Raw genomic sequence first — 27,008 nt, 5'->3', positions numbered from 1 at the left:
ACTAGTCAAGAGCATAAGCTCTAGAATCGGCCCAACCTGTGCTCAAAAGTGGCTCTATCATTTATTACCGGGAGTCTTAGTACCTTGACTATAAGATGGGGATAGTAATTTCTACCTCATGGGGTGCTGTTAGAATTTTTAAAAAATAATGCATACAGACTGCTTAGCTCAGTGACTGGCACATAGTAATTCCTCAATAAGTGAGAATCATTTGATGTTGATGATGAAGGATGAAAAGGAGGTAGAAGAGAGGAAAAGGAGAGGGAAGAGAACAGAGGGAAGAGGATGAGGAGGAGAAAGAAGGAGGCATCACCTTCCTACCTGAAAGGCCAAACAAATCACAAAGGAACCTTCTTTTCACTTGGCTGCAAGTTGGTCTTAGGACCTAAGATAATGGTCTTCAGAAAGTGTTGTCCTTATACCTCTGAAATAATTTTTTAAACTATGAACCTCCTCCTCTATTTTTAAATTGACATCTGAAGGTTTTCATTTTGAGTTTAAATAGTTACAAACGATATTCCTGCATTTTACAAATAGTGGCCTTTTCAAATGAAACTTTTATGTCACTTTTAGCTAGTTGTTACTGTCATTCACTCTCTTAATATCCAGGGTTCCCAAGCCTATAACAAGATATCAAAATTTTAATTACACCTCTTTTTGTTTTACTTGGCAGTAACTTATTTAATCTACTGGAGTCAGAAAAGGAAATTTTAAGTTTGTTAATTTCACTACACTTTTGCCATTACCATATGCTTAAAATATATTTTCATGAAAATCTCAGAGCTACAGATGTCACTCGTTTTTTTCATGGCCCATATCTGTTATATAATTTAATTACAAAGCCATCAGATAATTTTTTTCTCTAGAAAAGTGAAAGGAAACGAATTCTGAGTAAAAGACTATATACATACACACACATGCACGTATATCAGATATCTATGCCCAGTTGACCCTTGAACAACATGGGTTTGGACTGCAGGTCCACTTACACTCGGATTTTTTTCAGTAACTACGCACTTCAGTGATACACTATCAGACTTCCCTTGTGGTCCAGTGGTTGGAAATCCACCTGCCAATGCAGGGAACGGGTTTGATTCCTGGACCAGGAAGGTTCCACGTGCCATGGATCAGCTAAGTGTGTGTGCCATGACTACTGAAACCTGCATGTTCTAGAGCCTGTAAGCTGCAACTACCGAGCCCAAGTGCTGCAACTACTGAAGTCCCCCACCCTAGAACCCGTGCTCTACAACAGGAGAAGCCACCGCCATGAGAAGCCCGTGCACTGCAACTGGAGAGTAGCTCCAGAGACGCAGCAACAAAGACCCAGTGCAACCAAAAATAAATTAATTAAATTTAAAGAAATACACAGTCCCCAGTCCTTGGCTGGTTGAATCCAAGGATGCAGAAGTGTGGATACTAAGAACCAACTGTAAGTTGTAAGTGGATTTTCCACTGCATGGGGTGCAGACTGGGGAGCAGCACTCTAAATCACCACCCCCCACTCCTAGTTCAAGGATCAGTTGTACATTCATACAGATAGTTTGGAGAACCAAGTCCCGTACCAATAAAAGTAGGCTGCACTGCCTTTCCTTCCCAGGCCCTTTTCCTATTCCCCCCACCCCTTTCTTCTTAAACCCACATCAAAGTCCAGTGTGGCATCAGTCTAAACACTGAGATGATCCACCCAAAGAAAAGGACAAGGAACTGAGAAAACAGCCCAATTCTGTACTAATGAGACCCAAGTGGTGTCTCACTTTGTTGGACACTTAACTGTGGTGGGTGGAGCTTCCCTTACAGGTCAGTATAGGCCAAAATGCCTACAACTGTGTGAAATATCAGTCACAGTGAACTGAGAGTCAAAACTGAATTATATTTTCAAAAATACTGTCTGTGAATCAAAAGTACAATTTTAATACTGCCGACATGTCATTTGATGTAATTCAATTTAATATTTTTCTATTAAGTCCATGAACCAACAGACTGCAGTTACTTCCCAATCCTTCTCTCAGATGGACACCTGGGGGAAAGGGACAATTTGATGATGCTTGTCAGAATCTAAAAAGAGGACTGTAATTGGGAAGGGATGACGATGTATTCTGGGGGCCAGTATGTTCTGTTTCTTGACTTGGATGGTGATGGATACACTGTTACTTACTTTATAACTATTGAAAGTATTCCTCTAAGTATACTGCAGAATTTCAAAACTATTGCAAAGTATACCTACTAGATTATTCACTTTAAATAGTTCTCCCCAAATTTAAAAAAAGATGTAGGAGTAATTTTATATTATTATATATATAATAGTAAAAAATTAAAGCTAAAAATCTGATAGTGAAGGTTTGGTTAAATAAAGCATAGCATAGGCATACGTTGGAACATCATACAGATTTTTAAAAATTATACACAGGAAAATAAGTGTGGCAATAGAATGACATTAAGTGAAAACCAAATTGCAAAAACTATGTTCAGTAATATCCCATTTCACTTACATAGTCCATATGTAAAGAAGACTTTCTGGAAATATATAAACCAGACATTAATAGTCGAATTGTGGTGAGAGTTTTATTTTTTTTGCTTACTTTTATTTTCTAATTTTTCTAAATAAACTTGTTTTACTATTTTGATAAGAAAAATTATTTTTAATTTTTAAAATCTCATCCTTTGAGCCAGCAGAAAGCCCTGTTGGCTTTATTCTCAGTTTTTACTTTTTAAATTTTTAAAATAAATAAACATTTTAAAAGAATGATCAGTTCTCTTCATAAACCTTTATATTTTTAAATATGAGTATATTATTAACAGTTGGGTAGAATCAGGCACTTTTAAGTGTTAAGGTAATTTCATGTTTTAAGTTTTAATTTCTATAAGGAATCTTTTCTGAAATCAAAATTGGTACTTAAAAAAAACTATTTTGATGTTTTTAGAAGCTGTAGTTTTAAAAAGCTATTTCAGACGGATTAGATGATATTTTTCTTTTATTCTGTTTTTAAAAATTTTGCTCACAGATTCTTCAATCTTTTAGACAAAAGCCTCATTTGAGAGTGATAGTCAAGTTATGAACTTCATCTTTACTATTACACTTTCAAATTTCTTCTTAGAAGTGCTTAGTGCCATATTTTCAAGAGGAAATACGCTCATTTGTATAACAGGAAACTGACGAAATGCACCGTGAAATGCTCTGTTGCTGCGGTTAACCGCATTAGCCACTGGGTGGCTCCACTGTTTCGTTCCATTCACTGTCTGATGGAAGTTTCCAATGAAAACATGAGATGAAGAGCAGGGCTTTATTTGCAGAATGCTTAATTAGAAACTGATGCAGCATTTACATTCTAGACATTTTATTTAGAAACAGTTCTGCTCATGTATGCAATATTTTCTTGTGTTCTTTGATAACTGGGCATTTAACTTGCCAAAGAGAGGAAAGGAAAACTGTATTTTTTTCCCCTTAGTATTGCATCATTTCCTATTCCAATTTTTTAATCAGAATCAAGAATTCTTCATTGGTGACATCTTGTCTATTTTCATAGCTATCATTTTCAGAGTCTTATAATAAAATAATAAATTATTATGATTATGAGTCCTATAATAAAATAATTTGAGGCAAAACGAGAAATTACCACTAGACCAGGAGTATATTATGTTCTCCTTTTGGAAAGGTAGAAAGCTACATTGCTGATAGCTTCCATCTCTAAGAGATGTCATTGTGTTTCAGTAAGGGCTGGTGAATAGAAAAAAGAGATAGAAATAACCCACAAAGATGCAGAATTGTAGAAGGGATCACTACAGCTAACTCTTCCTAGGATCACAGATCTACACCTTGGGACTGATCATAATTTAAAAACTTAACCTCAGTTTGTATTTCTAGATGCCATTACATTTGCATTTTGTGCATTCATGATGAACTTTTTCTCCATCCTGTCTTCTTTTAGTCTAATTTTTCTAGCCCAAACCTATTACTTTCTTTTGTGTTCTTGGTTCCTTTTGTAATTTCCTATCCCTATTTATCTTTTTTTTTCCTGTCCCTTTTCATTTGCGAGATTGAATGCATAATTTTTGAATGACAATTACTGTTTAAAAATTCTGCTTTAGACCTGAATCATTCCATTAGAGGAAAGAACTTCCAAAAATCTAACATAAATGGCTCAGACATTGAAATGCCCCTAAATATGAATACAGTTAAATATTTGAGCTAGTTCAGTTCAGTCTCTCAGTCATATCCAACTCTTTGTGACTCCATGAACTGCAGCACACCAGGCCTCCCTGTCCATCACCAACTCCCAGAGTCCACCCAAACCCATGTCCATTGAGTCGGTGATGCCATCCAACCATCTCATCCTCTGTCCTCTCCTTCTCCTCCTGCCTTCAATCTTTCCCAGCATCAGAGTCTTTTCAAATGAGTCAACTCTTCACATGAGGTGGCCAAAGTATTGGCGTTGCAGCTTCAACATCAGTCCTTCCAATGAACACCCAGGACTGATCTCCTTTAGGATGGACTGGTTGGATCTCCTTGCAGTCCAAGGGACTCTCAAGAGTCTGCTCCAAAACCACAGTTCAAAAGCATCAATTCTTCGGCGCTCAGCTTTCTTTATAGTCCAACTCTCACATCCATACATGTCTACTGGAAAAACCATAGCCTTGACTAGACGGACCTTTGTTGACAAAGTAATGTCTCTGCTTTTTAATATGCTCTCTAGGTTGGTCATAACTTTCCTTTGCCCTTAATATGAATACAATTAAATATTTGAGCTAGTAATCACTATTTTTTAATAAATTAGCTTTATAACTAATTTCCTTATGTCCTTGGGGGAAACTCATGAATGGTAGAATCAGACAAAAAACATTTGAATTCAAACAACAGTGAAATTAGAGAGCATGTTTTTTATTGTAAACTATAGAGTAACTAAAACCAGAACTTGGTGTAGATGACAGAAAGTAGAATTGAAAGTGAGTAGAATTTAAATATCAAGTTCACCTTATCAGGAAAAAATACAGTCATGAGTTAGAGAATACATCATTTAAAATATATTCAAATAGATGAGGAATAAGTAAGGTAAGGTCTTGGATCCTAGGTTTCTGAATTAATATCATGAAATTCACAGAGTTCCCTGCAGAAGAAGAGGGGAGTAAAGAATCTGACTGCTGATCCAGGAGAGAGGATGAATCTCAGCTATCCTAGTACCAGAAGACAAATCCACACAAAAACCTACAAGCCCAGTCATGTGTCAAGCCCTTTTATGGCTATCACATACATCAATTGTACTATCTCTCCTGTTGAACACAAGAATATTTCCAGAGTGTGAGAGCCAAACAGCAGTAGCCATTTCCACCCCGAGGCTTCATTATCTCCCAAGGCTTCTGGGATTAGACTTAGGTTTTGTTGAATCAGGCTCTGCAGTGGCTGGGCCCCATGAAACATTAGTTTTTATTTGAGTCACATAACTCTTGAATGAGGCTAAATCTGTAAAATTCTTCATCTGTAAATAAACTTGTATAAAGATTTAGATTAAAAACCAATATTCTTAAATGTCTAATGTATTGGTGCAAATATGCCATCCCCTCTTGCTGAAACCTGAGTCCATTTTTTCCTTCTTTTTAATAATGAGGTGTTTCCAAAATACAGAAAATTATAAAGAGTCATATAATGAATTTTCAGGTACCCATTGTCAAGCCACGTCTAATTTTAACATTTCTCTTATTTGCCTGATGTCTTTACCTAGAATCTCTAAAAAAAAAAAAATTAAAATGTTTCAGATACAAATGAAAGCCCTAGTAACACCTCTGCTAACTCTTCTCTCCATCATCCTGCCCGAAAAGTAACCACTATCATGAATTTGCTGTTTATCATCCCATGCATGTTTTTATATTTTGCAGTGTTTGTATGTATTCCTAAAAAAAAATATATGTATATGAATGTTTTAACCATTTATAAAAATAGCACCACACTGTATATAACCTTCAACAATTTATTTACTTAATGTCATATTTTTAAGATTTATCTATTGTACATTCACCATCAATCTTTGGTTTAATTTAGACCGATAGCTCAGTTTTCTCTGCTTTTGCTCAAATCACTGGACAATTTGTCCGTATAGAAGTTTACCATTTAGTGGAAAAAGTGAATAACTTTTTGAAGCACAGCCATGATTTTAATCCCATCTGTTTACCGTGGAGAAACTAAGAAAAAATGTATATTTTCAGACTTTCTCATATAGTCTGGACTGAGCTATTCAAGTAATTTCCTAACAGTTCTTCTATGTGTTATGAAGACCAATAAATGTATCACTGAGCTGTTTGGCTACCAGATAAAAGTGGAGAGATCTTGTCCTAGGAGTTAGTAGTCCTACAGTATCTTTCACAATTTATTTAACTTCTCTGGACTCTAGTTTCTCTCATATACAAAATGAATCAGTTGAACCAGAGAATCTGGTGCTAATTTTCAATGACCTATGGAGTATTTAAATAAAAATTATAAAGGCTTAAAATTCTTGTCATATGCTTTAGTAGAATTTCATTTTCTGTATGAAATAAATTTTTATTATAATTCTTTGATAAGGAAAGTACATAATGTATGAATACCCAATCTTTAAGCACATTGACTATACTTAGGTATTAAATTATTCTATAAATGTGTAGTTATAATTTTGCTTTCATCACACATTTTGTTCACATCTTTAATCTATTTACTTCTGAGTCCTTGGTGATAAGCCCCTGTCCCAAATGTGATGTTGCTCTTATGGGGAAGTGGGATCCACTTCCATGATGCATTTCATCATGTGGACTCAGGAGCACTTTGTAGGAACATTCTGTGTAGGTAAATTATAAGGGCTACAAATGTGAGCATATGGTATTAGAATTACCCTCAGATTATTTGGCAGTTTTCGTTAGTATTTCTGGGCCCTTCAAATACAAGGATAGAGCTCTTAAAGCTGCAGCCTACAGAACCCTCCCTCAATTTTTTATCAGAAAAACAAAATCATTCATTTTAGAGGATTTTTAAATTCCTAATTGCAGATGTAAATAACTCAGTTTGGAAAAAGGCTGAATATAATAAAAAGTATAATCTTCCCCATAAAACTAGAAGCTTTATTGTAACACAAAGATGCTCTCCTTCTACTTCCATCCTCCTCCTCCTGCTTACCAACTCTGACCCACCAACTGCTGCCTACCAACTGCTGTCCACAATACAAAAGAGGCAATAGAAAGTCCTTTTAAACCATCATTTGCCTTGAAGTAAATCTAAAAGTGTGATCAGGAATAGAAACAACATAGGTGCTAATAAATTTTGAAGATTGCCCAAGTACCAAATAGCTTTTTCACCAATACTTAGCTTAAAAAATATGAATTCTCATGAATAATGGGTTATAATGATGATTTGCCTTTGAACAGCCTGTTTTCCCCTAATTTATTGTTATGGGTAATTGCCCCATTTTGCCTTATTTTTAGAAAAAAAATCTGCTTTTTGTGGAAAGCCATCCTCATCCTGTAACCTTTTAGTCCATTATTTCTTAAGATTTTTGCATTCATAAACACTAGTTATATCATCTTTTAGGGATATGATAAAATTTGTTAAAAACTTGTATTAAAGCTATAGACTTCCATTAGAGCTGTATATAACAGCCTTATCCCTATTATGCTTTGCAAATTATATTTAAGGAATTGAGGAACTTCCTCCCTTAATTTTATTCTCATTAATTCTTCTAGGACATTTAGTCATTAAACAAGATGGTTATTAAACTATGTCCATTAAGTGTGTAAGGCATGTTATTAGTCAAACATCAAGGCTCTAAGTCGGTAGGATTTCATGATTAAGTATAGCTCTCTTAATACTCACCATCTTGTTCTCACATTTCCCACCACCGGAGTCTTTCATTTCACTGCTATATGTTCTTACTTACTCCTACTAGTAACTCCACTTAGATCCTCTTATCCCACCTCCTTTCCCATAATTCTTTCCTCACAATTTCATTTTTCCCACTTACGTTCAGTCACATCTGCTCTAATCTGCAGTCATATTTTGCCTTAAACCCTAGGCAGATGAACAGAGACAATACTATCAACCTGCCCAAGAGCGCTGCAGTTGTAGAGGGTAGGTAGGCAGGGGTAACGAGCATTCACGTGAATCTGGGCCAGGCCTGGGGACCTGCTGAGCCGACCAGCTCAGAGGCAACAACAACAAGGCAACATGAAGCAGGAGGCATCACCTTTACTTTAAGTTCCTAGAGCAGAAACAAAGAAAGTGCTCCTCCTTGGACATCAGAGGAGAAAGAATTCTCAAAGAAAAAGTAGGAAACTAAGATTGAAATCCCAAGAAGATCAAGTTCCAGTGCTATGTCCAAAAGGTCGAAGGAAGGCCCAAAAGTAAGTGCGGTAGGGCAAAGAATTTATCTTGTGGTTTGGCTTTATCAGGATGCGGATGCATGTAAGCGCTATCAGCTAAGCTGATAGTTGCCAAGAGAGGCAAGCAAGAGTGTTGGAGAAAATATGATGGCAGAAGAAGACACCACAGGAGTTGTTGAGGCCTGCGTTAGGAAGTAGACTGAAAAACTGGCAGAGGCTGCTGGGCCTAATCAGGGACCAGGAATGACAGAGAGGCCAGCACAGGTTAGTCATGCGACTGCTGGGCTTGACAGACCAGATTGGCCAGTACTATAGCTGAGGCCATGTGGGCTTTGACTCAGGGACTTATGAAAAAGTTGGGGCACTTAGGAGAAAGTAGAAGAGATGCAGTAGATAAACCAAAGTAGTGAGTGGTCAGGATGAATAAAGACAGGCCAGGCCAGATGGCTTTCTTACTATGTGTTCAACTTTCTAGCTGCAATCAAATAACCAAATTAAGTCAATTTATGCCAAGATTTTTAACTTTAATTCTATGTTTTGCTGGTAATACAGGATCATTGGCTATGTCAGTAATGCCCATACTAAACCCGTTTTGAAATGGGAGCAATTGTGTCCCTTATTATTGGTCTGAATGTGTTCAACACAAAGGAGAGGATGAAGGCAAGACCATGCAACTTTTTTTTAAAAAATTGATGTAGGTTAATAAGGTCTAGGGAATCTTAAGATTTAACAGACAAAGTTGAGATTGATATAACTATATGGAAACTCATTTTCCAGAAATAATTTATTTCAATTAGTCATATTTTAATCTTCCATTAAAGTATAATTTTAATTTAATGAAAATAACTACCATTTAAATACTAATGTAATCTTTTTCTTTATACAACACATAAAAAATTGTTTTTGTATTTGTCAAGACTGAACATTAAACATGGGTTCAAGTCTTTGGCTAAGAACAATTAATTAGTAAATTCACAAGTTAGAATTTGTAATTCCATTGTGAAATTGAGTAACTGGTTAGTATAGATAAGGTTGTCAGCATATAAAAAAAAAGGGTAATCTTGTCTCAGTGTACCTATAGATTGCAAATTTTGTGTCAGTTCAAATTTTTGCCAACAGATGCTAATGACTTTACCGAAAGCAGAAGATAATTAGAATGGAAATGTAAATATAACCCTAGTTGATTAGTGTGCTCATTGTACTTCCTTATTATGATACTAGCAGATATTCGGTCTTTACGTTGATCTGCAATATATTCAACAGTGTCATGGGAGCATAATTTTTTACATGGTTTTTCCAAAGTTTCTATCAATTCATCCTAGCAACAGAGCCAAGTGTTAGAGTTATTGCTGCCTGAGTTACAACAGCTGCCCTGGGAATCTTATCCAAACAGCAAGTTAACTGCTATTCACAGTAATATCTGGTCTTTCCCACCCCTAAACATACACAAAAGATTTTTGTCATTCTTGGCACTGGGCAATAGAAGTAGCAAGACATGCCAGTAGAACTCTAAAGGCAAAATGTCCTTCCACCTGTTTTATGCTGTAAAACAGACTTCCAAGTGCGAGGCGGTGTGGAGGGCTGTTTCCTTGAATGGCAGCTGAATGTGCCAGCAGGATCTTTGGCAGCAATGCCCGGGCACTGAAGCTGGGCATTCAGGAGAACTAAATGGAGAAAAGAAACTTGAGCACACTGCTTCCTGGAACATTGAGAACCTGAATGGGAAATTCAGAAGTACCAGATTCTCTCTATTCTTGCACCCGCCAAGGTCAGATTTCCAAGTTCCTATTTATTCTAATCATTCCCCCCAAAAGTGCTATTGCAATTTTTGAAGGTAATAAAAACACTCTTTTCTTCTTTTAGAAAATAATGTTACTTACTGTTGTATGCTCTGGCTTGAGAATTTTTTCCCCATCCTAGGGTAAAAGCTTCATACCACAAATGAAGCAAGACCATGGTGAAGAGGTTCAAGGAACACAAGTAACTTGTTCTACGGACAACTCCTTAGGTGAGAGGACTGGATAGGGCAGCTTGCTTATTGACAGTCCTTTGATGTCTTGTCAACAGCAGTCTGGTCTCTGCCTGCTTGGCAGACAGAAATCTCATCACTCAGCAGGATATCTACACGGGCAGAACCTTAGGCAGATATGCATCCATGCATACTCAGTCACTTCAGTCATGTCTGACTCTCTGTGACCCCATGGACCATAGCCCACCAGGCTACTCTGTCCATAGGATTCTCTAGCCAAGAATACTGGAATGGGTTGCCATTTCCTCCTCCAGGGAATCTTCCTGATCAATCTTCCCAGGCACTGAGCCTGTATCTCTTATGACTTCTGTATTGGTAGGCTGGTTTTTACCACTGCCATCATAAAGCACTTATTACAAGTAAGGAGGGTAAATCGATAGCAAAAGACCTAGAAGTCACAGGCCTTTGTTAAATGGGTGCTGTCTACCTGGTGTCCTCTGGAACCTAGCTTCAAACCTAGGAGCTTTGCCGTTTAGGAAAATAATAAGCACCATCTAAGGGGGCAAGGAAGAATTTCTTTAGCTATTTTCATTTGTCAAGAAGCTTAACATAATTGTTTACTCAAAATCAAGCTTCAAAGATGACTTTTAGTTAAGGGGGAAAAAAGCTTGACTTCTTGGTTTCCTCTTGGGAAGATAAATTAATTATTATTTAACAAACGTGTTTGCTTATAAACAAATTCTTTCAACAGGGATTTTGTGGAGGAAATCATATTAAAAGGGGTTTTCCAAGAGGAAGAGATTAGAAAACACCGTGCTGGTGAAAACCGTTTAAGGGATGTAATTTTTCAAATTGTTTTCATAAAAATTTGCAGACAGTGGCTAACTTCCCATTATACTCTGCATCTGATTCAATCAAAGCACTAAAGATTTTAGAAGATTGTTAGAGGAGTGGCTGTGGGAAATTCCAGAGCTGCTGCCGCCTGCGGAGACTTCCTTTACTGAGTGTCTTAGATCCCAGACACTGCCTTATTTGCCAGAGCTGCAAGGAAATGGTAGAAATTCTGTAAAAGAAGGTCTTGTTTGAGCCAGGGAGCCTTCTCATAGAGTTACAGATTCTTCAAAACCATTTTGCCACAGCAGTGGCAAAGCATGCATAGGCTTCCACAGATTAAAGAAATGTAGACAGCACTGTCTATTATTAGTCCTCCTCTCATTTACTCAGCAAGAACAAAATCCATTGTTTTCAAATGACACAGAAGCACATTTATTTATTAAATCATCAGGCATTGCTCTTGTACCTTTCATACGCTGGGTTTTATGCTAAGTGATGGGGTATAAAGATGAAAAAGACTTGTGGTGCAACAGTCAGAACTGGCCAAAATTGATCTAGGTGACTCATTCTGGGTTGCCTGGGTTCATCACCTCCTCCTTGAAGGAGGGGATCCATCTTATACAGTGCTTCCCAGCTTTGGTAAAACTACTTGGAACAATGCCAAATCACCTGTTCCGGAACAAATCCTGTACTACAACAAAAAGGGTTTCATTTTCAGTTCTGCTGGGGTTTCTGGCCAAGGGAGGAAGTGGGAAGCTGTCTGCTGCCCTTCCTAGCTGACAAATGCAGAGGTTGCTCAGGTAAAGTGCCTGTCTTAGATCCATTTGGATGGATTGTAGAGATATTTGTTCATTTGTTTAGTTACTTTATCAAAGCTGTTTCAAGACTTAAGAGAGACAATGGACTGAAAAGTACCTTGAGAGAATATAAAGTTCTATTTAGGTACCATCATTTAAATATCAAAGGTGTATTTACTATAGATTATCAGTCCCGTTCTCTTTTTAAGTTAGGAACTTATTCTCCAGATGAAGGCTTATTGTGAAGCCTAAAATATAAAATAGGTATACAATGACCTGCTATGACTGAAGTCAGATAGAGGGGTAGAATTCCAAGGGTTCCAAGGAGCACAGTTTGAAAAAAAGCACTGCAAAAGATGAAGAGCTTAGCAGCTTCTTTTAAAAATAAATCCCAGTTGTCTGTAGCTTGATGGTGGTGGTGAATATACAAGCCTACACATAGGATTAAAGTACATAGAACGAACTATGCACATACACAAACACATACATGTAAAACTGGTGAGATCTGAATAAGATTGGTGGATTGTATCAATGTCAATTTCCTGACTATGATATTGTTTTAATGCTACAGCCTTGGAAGTTGTTACAGCTGGGGGAAACTGGGTGAAGAATACACAGAATTTCCATTATTTCTGCCAACTGCATATAAGAAGTCTACAATTACCTTAAAGTAAAAATCTTCATTAAAAAATAAATAAAAACCACAGTGTAGATTTCTTTTCCTGTTGTTTTCCTCCTCCCAAAATCTCAGAAAGGTCTAATAAAAACCTACCTATGATGAAGAGCTGAGATTCTTTATCGTCCATATTAATGGACATAGACAAGTGTATCAGGAAACCTTCAGGTATAAGTAGCAGATAATGCATGCTGACCCAAATGACTTTAGCAATAAGGAAAATATGGTGCATTATATCATGAGAAGTCTTGAGTAGGGTAGTCCTAGGTCAATTCTCACCAACTCAACATCATCATCAAGGGCCCACATTCCCTACCATTTGCAGCAAATATTAATAAATTTTGTCCTCAGGCTAACTATGTCACAGTTGCAAGCTGGTTGTTATCATGCCATATTCCCCATGCAGATGCAGAAATTATTTCTTTTCACAAGTCTCATTTGCAGAGCAAGGAAAGCATTTACAAGTCTTTCTAGTCATTCTCTTTGCCCACTTATTTTTTTACCAGGATCATGTCACAAACACTTCCCTAGGTAGATCACTGGCCAGTGTTTCAGGATTGCCATTATCCTTGGATGGAATCCCTGGGCGTGGGAGATGGTTACATCTGAAAAAATCAGCACTTAGCCAGTGAGTAAGAGCCAAGGATGGACAGGGTAATGAATAGGCAATCCATTACCAAGGAGCCGTAATAATGTGGAATGAGAGTTGTTTGAAGAAGGTTCCCAGACATTTCTTTCAGCAGTACAGCCATGGAGTCTCCCAGAAAGTTTTGACACAAGCTCAGAAAGTGATGAAGGTAGAGTAGGTGCTACCCCACAGAACAAATGAAACGAACACTTTTACAGCCAGTTCCTGATTCCACACCATGGAGCCATAGAGGATGGCTTTCCCCGCATGCCTTGGAGACAGAACTAGGAGGAGAGCAGGGGACAGAGGTTGCTATAGCAGAAGCCCTGATCATAAAGATTTCTGTTTTAATTTACCCCAAATGTCTGACCTTCAAGCACAGCACCCAGTACAGCATTGTCATTGATTCTTTGCTTAAGGAATCATTTGTCATTGATTCCTTGTGTAAGATATAACTCCTTGGAACAGGAAGAAGGGACTTAGGGATTTGAAGACCAGACCAGGGACAAGGAAAGCCTCTTATTCTAATGCCAGGTGAGGGGAGAGTCCAGGAGGGAACAGGAGTCAGAATGTGTTGGAAGATGTGAACATACTGCTGAGGGTGGAGGAGTACAAAATATGATGCAAAGGTGGAATTTTTACTTCCTCCCTCTCTGCAGTGTCAACCTAAGGAGGCAGGGACTCTGACATCTTCTCCCATACCTATCTGTATCCCCAATGCCTGTCATTTTGTACATGTAAATATTGATTTAATTAAAACTTTCTGTTTCTACTCCTATATTATAAAAACCTAGAAGGCCATGTTCTTGCTGGACCATAACCTCAAGAAGAAGGGAAGGAAGCTAAATGTATTGCTCTCTCAAAGAATATACAAAGATAGTCTTTGTATCTGTCATACTCCTTATTTATGTGGCCCTCTACCAGGACCTAAGCCCAGTGGAGACAGTAGCTCACAGAACCCCAGTCCCAGGGCAGCATATAATGGACAAGATGATACCATCCCATCAGGGAAAGCTTCTTCATCCTTGTGCTTGAATAAGGGTGGAGGGGCTGGGATTGGGGGCACAACTGTTATTCCTTGGTCTAAATCTTACTGCTAAATTTAGACCTGAGTGCTACATCTGCAAGCTTACAGGGCCTGGTGTCCACAGGCCAAAGGTTGTTCTCCTCAGAGTCTGGACAGTGGGAAGCTGTGTGAACTGATGCATGAGCTCATCTAAATTTCAAAAGGATGGAAGAAAATCCTGCTCCTTTCCACTTTCCCACCCCACCCCCTTACCCCAAACTTTACAAAGGACCTTACAAATACCCCGTCAAAGCTACAGAACCAAAACTTTACGGTCCTCTCCTCTATTTGCTCCTTTTCCTCCTTTCTTTTCTTTCTGAATTTCTTCTCTCCCTTTCCCTTCCTCTCTATTTCTTTTTGTCACTCCCTCTTTTTCCCCTGCTTCCTCAACTCTTCTTCCTCCTCCCTTGTAAAGGGGATACTTTGGAACTGAAAGGATATTTTACTGTTTAATGAAAGCAATTATTTCTTTTTCATAGTGTTTTCTGATCCTTCATAGAAAATGACTCTTCTCTCCCAAATTGACTTTCATAATAATTACCTGAAGATTAAAGGATCGTATCTGTGTGAATTTAGTATATTAAAAGGAAAAAATATATTTAAAGACTAACATTTAAGCATTCTGGCCTCTATCATTTTAAAATGAGAGTTTAACTTGATGCCATTCATATTGGAATTCCTAAAATTACAGCCATCATCTGTGTTTTACAGGCTTCCCTTATCTATCCAGACATTTCCTGTTCTGTTTTCTTTTTCCCCAGAGACGCATAACAACTTACTTATTGTTGGTTTGAGGTTTTATTGGGGAAGGAGAGGGACATGGAGGCTTTTTAAACTAACATGAATCCAAACTCTCCAGGAAAGATGGAGAAAGGCATGAGATGTTGGCCCTGACCTAGGCTGGCATGTTTAATTTTGCCTGACTGAGTTCACTTTAAAATGTAAACGTCTTCCTGCTTAATTAATTTTAAATTTCTCAAATTTGTTTTTCAGAATTCAGTGTGCCCATGTGCAATTATGTATTGCCACATTGGTGCATAATATCACCAGTTCTCAAAACCCAAGCCCACACACAGATCTGAGGACAACAATGCCATTTAATGCTCATATAGAACTTTCCATGTGCCAGGCATTGTATGAAGTTCTTCAGATCTATCAACTCATTTAATTCTACGACAAACTTACAAGGTAGGTGACTTAGTCTGCTGGGGCTGCCATAACAAAATACCATAGACTGGCCCAAACAGACATTTATATTTTCACAGTTTTAAAGATGGGAAGTCCAAAGGTCAAGGTGCCAACAACAGCATTGGTGTCTAGTGAGCTGTCCCTTTATGTGGCAGTCACTAGAAGGTGGCAGCCCTTCTAACTGGGTGCTGCCATGGCCTTTCCTCCGTGCTTGTGTAGAGAGGAAAAGTGAGCAAGCTTCCTAGTATCTTATTAAAAGACACTAACTGTACCCCCTCAGGGCCACACCCTTGGGATTTCATTTAACCTTAATTATGTTCTTAGAGGTCCCATGTCTAAATACTACTCTGGAGTTTAGGACTTTAGTATATGAATTTGAGGGGAACACAAGCATGAAATCCATAACAGTAGATAATTTTCTCCATATTTTTCAGATTAGGAAACTGAGGTTCAGACAGGTTGAGTAATTTGCCCAAGGTCGCAGAGTAGCAAAAGGCAACACTGGGATCTGAACTTAGGCATCATGCTCTTAGCCACTGTGCTGTGCTGTCTCTCATCACCTAGCATGAGTCTTAATATACTGTCTAACAACCCCAACCTCTAGCAGAACTTTAAACCTGTCCTATAACGACCACAGCTTTGCTAGGCCTTCTAAAAAAGCTTCCGGAAAGGGAAATAATCCCTCACTATGAAAGAGGAGAGTGAAAAAAGCTGGCTTAAAACTCAACATTCAAAAAGCTAAGATCATGACATCCAGTCCATCACTTCATGGCAAATAGATGGGGAAACAATGGAAACAGTGTCACACTTTATTTTCTTGGCCATCAAAATCACTGCAGTTGGTGACTGCAGCTGTGAAATTAAAAGACACTTGCTGCATGGGGTTGCGAAGAGTCGGACACGACTGAGCGACTTCACTTTCACTTTTCACTTTCATGCATTGGAGAAGGAAATGGCAACCCACTCCAGTGTTCTTGCCTGGAGAATCCCAGGGACGGCGGAGCCTGGTGGGCTGCCGTCTGAGGGGTCGCACAGAGTTGGATAGGACTGAAGCGACTTAGCAGCAGCAGCAGCAGCTGCTTGGAAGAAAAGCTAGGACCAACCTAGACAGCATATTAAAAAGCAGAGACATTACTTTGCCAACAACAGTCCATATAGTCAAAGCTATGGCTTTTCCAGTAGTCAGGTATGGATGTGAGAGTTGGACTATAAAGAAAGCTGAGCACCAAAGAACTGATGCTTTTGAACTGTGGTGTTGGAGAAGACTCTTGAGAGTCCCTTGGACTGCAAGGAGACCCAACCAGTCCATCCTAAAGGAGATCAGTCCTGAATATTCATTGGAAAGACTGATGCTCCAAAACTGAAACTCCAATACTTTGGCAACCTGATGCAAAGACCTGACTCATTAGAAAAGACCCTGATGCTGGGAAAGATTGAAGGCAGGAGGAGAAGGGAATGACAGAGGATGAGATGGTTGGATGGCATCACCAACTCAATGGACATGAGTTTGAGTAAGCTCTGGGAGTTGGTGATGGCAGGGAAGCGTGGTATGCTACAGTCTATGGGGTCACAAAGAGTTAGACATGACTGAGCGACTAAACTAAACTGATTATTATTTTATTATAAATAGAATTCTTTATTATCAAATTTATAGAGAGAACATGTAGTTACTATAATCTAGTTCTTTAAAATGCTTGTACATCTTAGTGAAGCATCTAGTGAAGTCTTCCTGTTTGTTTGTATTTATATAAACAGGTTACAAACATAATCAGTTATAGTATTTTAAAGATTCTGTTACTTTTTAAGAACTTAAAGCTTTTAATCCAAATTTCTATGCAGAAAACTGGAACATTGTAATTTGTTAAGACTACTCTGGCAACTCTTACCAATCAGTGAAGAAACTACCTTACACTAGCTTACAGACTTTGCTTGTTCAATTCAAATATGTATTGAGGGGAATCTGATTACCTTATTGGCAACAGTCCTAGCATTTTTAATGGAAGTGGAGAGGGGAAGACACAATGCATTGGATAAGAGCTAAGATTCTGTTACAGAATCTGGCTATCCAGGTCTGAATCCTAACTCTGCTGCGTGAGCTCTGCTGGGTCCTCAGTTTCACTTTCCTCATTTGTAAAATAAAGCTAATAGTAGCTTTTACCTTATATGAGGATTAAGTGAAAGAATCCATAAATGTAATTAAACAGTGTCTGGCTCACTAAAAAATCCATTTCCCCCACATTACTGAGGTATAATTGACATGTAACATTGTATAAGTTTAAAGTATACCATATAATGATTTGATCTATGTATATATTGCAGTATGATTACCACAAGGTTAGTTAACACTTCTTTCACCTCACATGGTAACAATTATGTACGTGTGCATGTGGTAAGAGCTTTTAAAATAAAGTATTATTAACCCTAGTCACCATGCTGTACATTACAGCCCCAGAACATATTCATCTTACATTTGGAAATTTGTACCCTTTCACCACCTTCTTCCATCTCTCCTCTACCCTCACCCCCAGTCCTGACAACCACCAATCTACTCTGTTTCTATGAGCTTGGTATTTTTTTTTTTTAATTCTACATATAAGCAAGATCATACAGTATTTATCTTTGTCTGACTTATTTCACTTAGCACAATGACCTCAAAAACAAACTTCTTTTAAATTTTAAACTTTTAAAAAGAATGTTTTATACTTTTCAAAAACTTCCCCAAATCCTCTAGCAGGAAGAGACATAATGAGTGTTAAATGAAAGAATTATAAATGTCTCAAGAGCTCAATATCCCACCAAGACCATTCTCAGTATTACTAGTTTCACCAGGAAATAGTGGAAGCCTCCTACTAGGGTGAAACAGGGCCTCACACAAGCAAGAGCCTTCTAGACCACAACGCTTGCTCTTAAACCACAGCCATATACCCCAACCTCACATGAGACTTGGGGAGGAGCTCTTGCTTGGTTTCCATGATACACAGGTCCGCACCTGTGTAACTCTTGTGAATTTTTTGACATAAATGTGCGTGTGTGCTCAGTCTTTTTTGGAGAAGACATTGTGATGTGGGGCATTTATCTTCAGAATCTGCTTGAAACTAGTTATTTCAGTTATTTGAGTAAATTAAAACTACTAAGCCCTACATAAAACACATTTTGACCAGCTGAGCCTAATTTTAGATTGTTGGTATTGATACCCATCAGCACAATTACCACCCCCGCAGACTCTATAGCATCTGTTTGCCTCTATTAATACGGATGGAAGTTTTTTGTGTGTGACTTGAGAGCAGACCCCACTGATGTTGCTGGAACAGCCAAGAACCGTGAAGGTTTGAGGGATGATACAGATTGTTTCCCCCACCTAGATTTTTGAACTTGGTTTTAAGCACTAGGGTTTAGAAAGATGAAAGTCAGAAACTGGGAAAACTATTCACAAGAAACGTTTATGATTCTCAGTCCAGAGCACCACTCATTCAGATCCCAGGTCACAAAGCAGAGCACAGAACTGGAGGGACGAGGCAATTTTCCCTGCTTGCTCAGGAAATATCATTCTGCTCTGACAACTCAAAGCCTGGCTGACTTGGCAGCACTGGAAGAGACTGTGGACTTGGCACCATCAGTGCTGATTTCATGATGGGCAGTGACAGTACTGATGCTTTCCAAGCGGCCCTGCAGGAAGCAGACCTAGAGGAGCCAGAGCAGAAGAGAAAAGACCAGGTGGACCTGTGTGGTTTCAGCAGCTGGTTTGTAAGCACGAATGACACATCCTGTTGGGGACGCCCAGAAAGAGCTGCAGGACACTGAGGTCAAGCTGAGATCCTGTTGTTACCTTTGTAATTTGGACATCAAAAGGAAACATAACTTGATTTTACATAGTCTTGGAAACCTGAACAGGCTGTAATGAAACTGTAATTGCAATTAATAGACTACTTTATAAGTAACTTAATTTCATGGAATAATTAGTGGCTTATGCTAAAACGAAATCGGTGACTTATCAGTACAATAAAACAAGGAAATTATAGCCATTTACAAAATGTTCATCAATTGGAAAAATTGAGACACAAGCAAAAAATCTGAATTGGGTTAAACAAAAAGAGAAAAACACAGAGCTTATAAAGAATGAGACTTGCTTCATGAACAGGTTTTTACCACAAGTTCCAGCATTCCATTTCAAGAAGAGTTCAGAAGTAGAAATTTGAATGGAAGATGGACTGAGCACTTATCTTGGACATTTGCATGCCACTCTACTTAAGACTGAGAAAATATCAGTTGTTCCTATCAAAGGGTGAGGGGTTGATGGACACCACTGCTGACCCCAGGGCATCCTTAGCTTTTGAGCCACTTCCAAACCTGCTTTGTAACCACCAGAGGACACCTGGTATACTCTCCTCCAGGTGAGAACCACCTGGTGTGCAGACAATGGATCCACTAGGAGGCATGGCTACAGCAGCAGAAGACCAGTCCCACAGAACCTCCACACACTTCCTATTGACTGGCATCCCACTTTGAGTTCCAATGCAAAACACCTTCTAGCAAACTCTGTTGTTAAAGCAGCTTCCCTGAGAACAGGAACCAAGCAAGCGCTCAGTGGTAGCCCAGCTTGACCATCTCATATTGTCTCTTTACCTCTAGCAACTGAGCTTTAACTGCTTATCCTTCAGCTCTCAGCTGGTAAGTCACTTCCTCAGAGAAGCCCTCCTTGACTAGGTTAGAACTTTCATTGCCCTCTTTACTTTTTTGTAATTAATTAGTACTGACATAATTGTGTATGTAATTACTGCAGATAATATGAACAAGGATTATGGCTATATTGTTCACTCATGGACCCTCAATGCTGGCACACACAGTAAATAAAAAATACTTGTTGCATGAATGAATGTTAGTGTCATCTGTAAGACTTCCCCTACATGGCTTAAGGAGTCAGCTAAAGCTCTTGGTGTTTTGCCTCATTTGCCCCACTCCTATTATTTATATTTTTAATTATTTGTTTTTAATATTTTGATATGCAATACGTGAATACATGGTCATTGTAAAAAAAAAAAATCTAAATAGCACATATACACACTTATGGAAGTTATGTGTTAGTCACTCAGTCATGTCTGACTCTTTGTAACCCCATGGACTCTAGCCCACCAGGCTCCTCTGTCCAAAGGAGTTTTCCAGGCAAGAATACTGGAGTCGGTTGCCATTTCCTCCTCCAGAGGATCTTCCTGCCCTAGGGATAGAACCCAGATTTTCCACATTGAAGGCAGATTCTTTATCATCTGGGCCACTGGGGAAGCCCTCTATATATGTAAATTATGCCACAATAAATAAATAAATAAATAAATAAATAAATATATTTTTTAAAAACTACCATTCAGCTTCACAATTCCATACCAACCCAGCCTTATTCCTTTTCCCACTCATAAAAGCACTGTTCATAGTTTCATGTGCAGATTTCCAGATCTTCTTCTGTATTTTTTCATACATATATGTGTATTCATTCATATGTGTGGTTTCATACACGTATATTCATATAGATACTCATATATTCAGGTATATATACAACATACTCATACATTGAGAGTATTTTAGTCAGAGTCGAAAATACTCTACAGAAGCCATCCTAGATATTGCAGAGGGACTTTAAATAGGTGATGGAAGAATTGAGAGGCCAGAGAACAGCGGGAAGCCACTATCAACTCTGGGGCTAGAGGGATGAAGGGAGAAGGCAGTTACGGGAGCCCTGGTTCTTGGACTGCTTGGGAGAACTGTGAACCATGACAGCACTTCCAGGATAAATCAGGAACCGTGGAGAGAGGGTTGTACAGCAGGCTCTGGAGACATGGACATGATGCTGCCAGACACACAGATCTAAAGCAGAGGAAAGGGGAAGAAATAACCTGGCTTATCCCCTCTTATTTTCCGGTGTTCCATCGCTGGCTCTCTTTGGCCAGATCCATAAGCAAGCCTGGGACAAGTAACTCCAAGGGATGCAAAACTCAAGATTGAGGATGGTAGAGAATAGATCTGAGAGCAAACAGACAAAAGACCAGCATGCATAGCTTAAAATAAAATACATAAATAGCATCATGGTATGTGCAATGTTCTAAATTTATCACATCATTTTTATAGGGATAAAACCTGGATGAAAAGAACATTGAGAGCAGGCCTGATCCGCAAGATCGAGGATACAGCAGTAGAGCACAGAGGTAAGTGGCAGAAGACAGATGTGTTGTTACAGGAGAAATACACTCTCAGCTAAAGGAAAGGTCTGTCACAAACAGCAGCTCCAAGAACTGGTGTGGGTGTGGGTCTTGTTCCAAGGTAACCAGGTCTGACCTGCTCTGCAGAGAGTGGAAAGAAGGCAGGGTTATAGACTGCTTATTGTCCACGAGTAGGCTCAAGATTCAGAGATTTCACAGCCTGGAGGGAGCTTAGGTCTCCCATCTCAACTCATGACTGCTGCAGAGTAAGGAACTGAAAAAGCAGAGAAGTGAAGTGATAGGCCCAGGCAGGCCGAAAGACCACAAGCCTATTTTTTGTCATTTTGGGGCTTGAAGGGCATGATATGGGGGAGGTGTTGAGGGCCAGTTTAGCACACATGCCTTCTCTTCCGGCTGGGAGTCACTTAGCAGTCCAGCAGAGGAGGTCTGGTGAAAAACAAGGGGCTGTAAAAGCAATTACTCCAGGATGACCTATTCTGTAAACAGTGCTAGGTACCTGGCATGTCTTATTAAGGAATTCACCAAAAAAACAGATATTTTCCTTAGAAACTCCTCCAGCCTCCAAAATCTGGTTTTAATTGCCTTTGGGAACCTTCAGTCTGTTCTAGGCCCTGTGCTAGATAGATGAATCTAGGTGCAATAATGGATAGAGCATATACTTCTAGTATTTCTGAGTTTCACAGGGGATCAGCAGTGGATAAAAATGATTATGATATGATCTGATAAATTTAATGATATTTGTAGCACAGAAGAGGAAGTGAATAATTGCTGAGGGAGGGGAGCCCAGGGAGGTAGGCAGAGAAGGCTTCACAAAGGTGACATCAGAGAAGGTATAGAAGCAAAAATAGGAGCTCTTCAGACCTCCAACTCCAATTTTAAACTAACAGCATTAAATCAACCTTCTCTAAAACACCACTGTTAATTCTTCAAGGATTTACAAAACAACAGTTCTTGCTCCATCTACCTCTTACTACATAATGGAAACCACACACATATGTATACACCATTTTGAAAGTAAATGATAGATAAAGTGAGTCCACCGGCCCCATCAACCAGGGTCAGCAGGGCCAGACTGACCTTCAGAGACGCTGTGCACTGAGAAGGTGACACTCGCCACATGTAATCAAATATCCAAGCAATGCCTTCAAGCAAATGCCTGTAAGGCAGTCCAGCAAAGTTCTGACTTTTCCTACAGCTACACATTTTATATGTTTTTGAAAATATCAAATAGCCACTTACTACCGTAAAAGTTTTTTTTTCCCCATTATTTTGGTGCCTCTGCTTTGAAAGTGAAAGTGAAGTCTCAGTCGCGTCCAACTCTTTGCGACCCTATGGACTATAGCCCACCAGGCTCCTCCGTCCATGGGATTTTTCCAGGCAAGAATACTGGAGTGGGTTGCCATTTCCTTCTCCAGGGAATCTTCTCAACCCAGGGATTGAACCCAGGACTCCTGCATTGCTGGCAGACTCTTTACCATCTGAGCCCATATGCTATTACCCAAACACATGTTTGGCCTGCCTGTGGGTGATCCTACCCTGAGGAGAGCCCTGTTCCACTCTAAGACACCCCAGGTGAGGTCAGCCTCATCAAGTTCACATACCTGTTCTCAACTAAGTGGACCTAAAGCTGGTCTTTCACTTCCTCAAACAACACATGCATAAAGATTTCGTTCTTCATCCCCTTCTGTCATTAAATACTTACCTTGCAAACTCAGGAAGGCCCAGTGGTCTGGTTAACCAAAAAGAAAGGCTGATGTGAGATGCTATTAGCAGCTCCTAGCCATTCCTATCCAAAGAAGACTGTGTTACAGTGCAGCATTTATGAGCACAGGCTTTTGAAACAGACATGATTGGGTCCAACACTTGCTCTTTCACTTCACCATGGGATCTTGGGCAGGTTACTTTACACCGGTAAGCCCAAGTTTTATCTTCTATAAAATGTGCTTAATAATAGCACCTGCCTCATGAGGTCATTCTTTCAACAAGTATTTAATATACTCTGAGTCTGTGCCAGGCACTGTGCTTGAAGAGGGAGATTCAGCAGTGAACAAACAAAAATCCCCACCCTAAAGCTTACATTCTAGTGGAAGAAGATAGACAACACTAATAAATAAATAGGTTATATACTATTTTGAAAGGAAAGGGGCTCAGGAACATTGAAGGTGTTGCTATTTTAGATGGAGTGACCAGAAGAGCCTGAGTGAGGATGGGATTCAGGCGATGGAGAGCGCAGGTGGACATTCAAGGGGCAGTCTTCCAGGCAAAGGGAACAGCCTGAGCAGAAGCCCTGAGGCAGGAGCAGGCCTAGCACGTTTGAGGAACAGTGAGTCTGGCTGGAACCGACTGAGGGTGGGGACAGAGGAGGGAAGTGAGGTCAGACAGTATGAGAGCAGAGGAGTGGTGCGTGCGGACTCGTATTTGAATAGGATCACTGGGCTTTGGGGTTGAGAAGGACTTAGGAGGGCAGGGCTGGAAGCTGGGAAACCGGTTAGGAAACTCCTCCAGTGATCCTGGAGAGAGATGAGTGTACTCCATCCTCACCTTGGCGCCCGACCCCAACCAACTCTGGATTAGAATACGATTCCACACACGCACCTCTGGCAAGGGAAGAGCTCAGCTTTGTTCGCCTTTCTGCATCGTTCTCAGTCAACCCATCTATAGCCTTTCCTTAATTATCCTGCTTTCGATCTTCTTCCCCTTGTCTTCTCTCTCTGCTTCCTCCTCACCCTGCTATCTGCCTTTTTCTTGCTCTTATGAATGGTCTGTTTTTCTAGGGCACAGCTTGGGAGGGAGGATGTTCTGTCTTAGGGAGAGAACAGTGTGGCTCTTGGCTTGTGGTTCCACGGGGCACATGAGAAGGGTAAGGGAGCAGATTAAGGGTGACAGGCACTCAAGGTGCCCAAAGAGACAGCTCTGCCATGGAGGTCATACCAGTGTCACAGGAGGAGCTTTTGTTGCCTGGTCAGAGTTCAGCTAGGAAAAACGAAGCGTCTGCGTGTTTTGGGTATTTCCTAAATGGTCAATAATGCAGGGAGTTAGAGGCTGATCACCATTGGATAGACCAAGAGAGCAAAGATCAAAAGACCATTTTCAGGAAATCACGAATTATGGGGGTTCTAGAGAAGCCACCACAAATAACCTCATAGCCTTCAGTGCCAAAGCAAGCAATTCTCAGAAGGAACCTCAGTGCTACTAGCCACTAACTTCGTGTCACAATATCAAATGTTACCGCAGGTAGCAGGGATTTTCTCAGAAGCCATTTTGATGGTGAGACTAATAGCCATGACTTAACTAGACACAGAATTGTCTGAAAAATCACATATTCCACTAAATCCAAACTCACTGTGTGCTCAACTCAACTTCCCCTTAGCCAGAGCCCCAGGATGCCCATGGCCACTCTAATCCCCCCAACAAGCTGGCAGAAGGGAAGTCAGCATGTAGCAAGACAGCATTTTTAATTGTCTTAAAATATCTTACTTTTGCTAATTTTATGAAAATGTATGACCCTGTGCACATGTTGCTAGGCTCTCCCAGGACCCTGGAAGATATGCTGCAAGCGAGACTCCTGGAGATTAAGCTTCTTGTGGAAAATCTGCCTCTGTCTAGAAAAGAAGTCATTTACCTTCACTGACCAGAGAGCTGATCATAAGAAGGGGCTTTGGACCAGTGCAGAGGGTTTCCTTGGGTTTTGTTTGTAGCAGTAATGTTTTATTCAGCTTGGGAGTTTTAGAAAAGGCAGAGGAACCAGAGATCAAATTGCCAACATCTGCTGGACCATCGAAAAAGCAAGAGAGTTCCAGAAAAACATCTATTTCTGCTTTATTGACTATGCCAAAGCCTTTGACTGTGTAGATCACAATAAACTGTGGAAAATCCTGAAAGAGATGGGAATACCAGACCACCTGACCTGCCTCTTGAGAAACCTGTATGCAGGTCAGGAAGCAACAGTTAGAACTGGACATGGAACAACAGACTGGTTCCAAATAGGAAAAGGAGTACGTCAAGGCTGTATATTGTCACCCTGCTTATTTAACTTATATGCAAAGTACATCATGAGAAACGCTGGGCTGGAAGAAACACAAGCTGAAATCAAGATTGCCAGGAGAAATATCAATAACCTCAGATATGCAGATGACACCACCCTTATGGCAGAAAGCAAAGAAGAACTTAAGAGCCTCTTGATGAAAGTGAAAGAGGAGAGTGAAAAAGTTGACTTAAAGCTCAACGTTCAGAAAACTAAGATCATGGCATCTGGTCCCATCACTTCATGGGAAGTAGATGGGGAAACAGTGGAAACAGTGTCAGACTTTATTTTGGGGGGCTCCAAAATCACTGCTGATGGTGATTGCAGCCATGAAATTAAAAGACGCTTACTCCTTGGAAGGAAGGTTATGACCAACCTAGATAGCATATTTAAAAGCAGAGACATTACTTTGCCGACAAAGGTCCATCTAGTCAAGGCTATGGTTTTCCAGTGGTCATGTATGGATGTGAGAGTTGGACAGTGAAGAAAGCTGAGTGCCGAAGAATTGATGCTTTTGAACTGTGGTGTTGGAGAAGACTCTTGAGAGTCTTGGACTGCAAGAAGATCCAACCAGTCCATCCTAAAGGAGATCAGTCCTGGTTGTTCATTGGAAGGACTGATGTTGAAGCTGAAACTCCAATACTTCAGCCACTTCATGCGAAGAGTTAACTCATTGGAAAAGACCCTAATGCTGGGAAGGACTGGGGGCAGGAGGAGAAGGGGACGACAGAGGATGAGATGGTTGGATGGCATCACCAACTCAATGGACATGGGTTTGGGTAAACTCCAGGAGTTGGTGATGGACAGGGAGGCCTGGCGTGCTGCGATTCATGGGGTCACAAAGAGTTGGACATGACTGAGTGATTGAACTGAACTGAACTGAATAACACTACTAGATTGCTTATTAAATTAATACAAATTTGAATTAGTAGACAATGAGCCACTTCATGTAGCCTTTACACTCAGACCTTTGAATCACTCACCCCCTTTTGGTCAACAGGCCCTTTGCTTGCCCATTCTACAAATATGTATTGAGGGCATCCTCTGTGCTAAGCTCACAATGGTGAGGAAAGTAAACGTGAACTCTGCCTCTATGGGGCTGTAAGGAGAAAGGATAAGTAATCAGCTAATCAGCCAAGTTTCTAATTACAGGACTAAGGAGGAAAAGTGTAAGGTCCTACTAAGAGTGTAGGATGAGAAAGCCTAGTCTAGTGGAGGTGACAGGAAAGACTGAAGGATTCCTTCTTTCAACAGTTATTTTTGAGTACCTACTCTGTTCACTCAGT

At 39.8% G+C, this 27,008-nt stretch overlaps 1 long non-coding RNA gene across 1 annotated transcript in view; it reads left to right on the top strand.

The window, feature by feature from the left end:
* LOC145523620 (uncharacterized) overlaps positions 1 to 27,008 on the top strand; it is a 169,983-nt gene that overhangs the window by 118,583 nt on the left and 24,392 nt on the right. The window contains exons 7-8 of the long non-coding RNA XR_014066784.1: positions 15,298 to 15,492; positions 21,607 to 21,683. This is a non-coding gene — a long non-coding RNA (uncharacterized LOC145523620). The remainder of the gene's footprint in view (positions 1 to 15,297; positions 15,493 to 21,606; positions 21,684 to 27,008) is intronic.

This window comes from Giraffa tippelskirchi, chromosome 10 (genome assembly GCF_054371585.1).
Source record: "Giraffa tippelskirchi isolate mGirTip1 chromosome 10, T2T-mGirTip1v1.2.pri, whole genome shotgun sequence".
NCBI classification, from domain to species: domain Eukaryota; kingdom Metazoa; phylum Chordata; class Mammalia; order Artiodactyla; family Giraffidae; genus Giraffa; species Giraffa tippelskirchi.
This window is presented reverse-complemented; position numbering and strand designations above follow the sequence as displayed.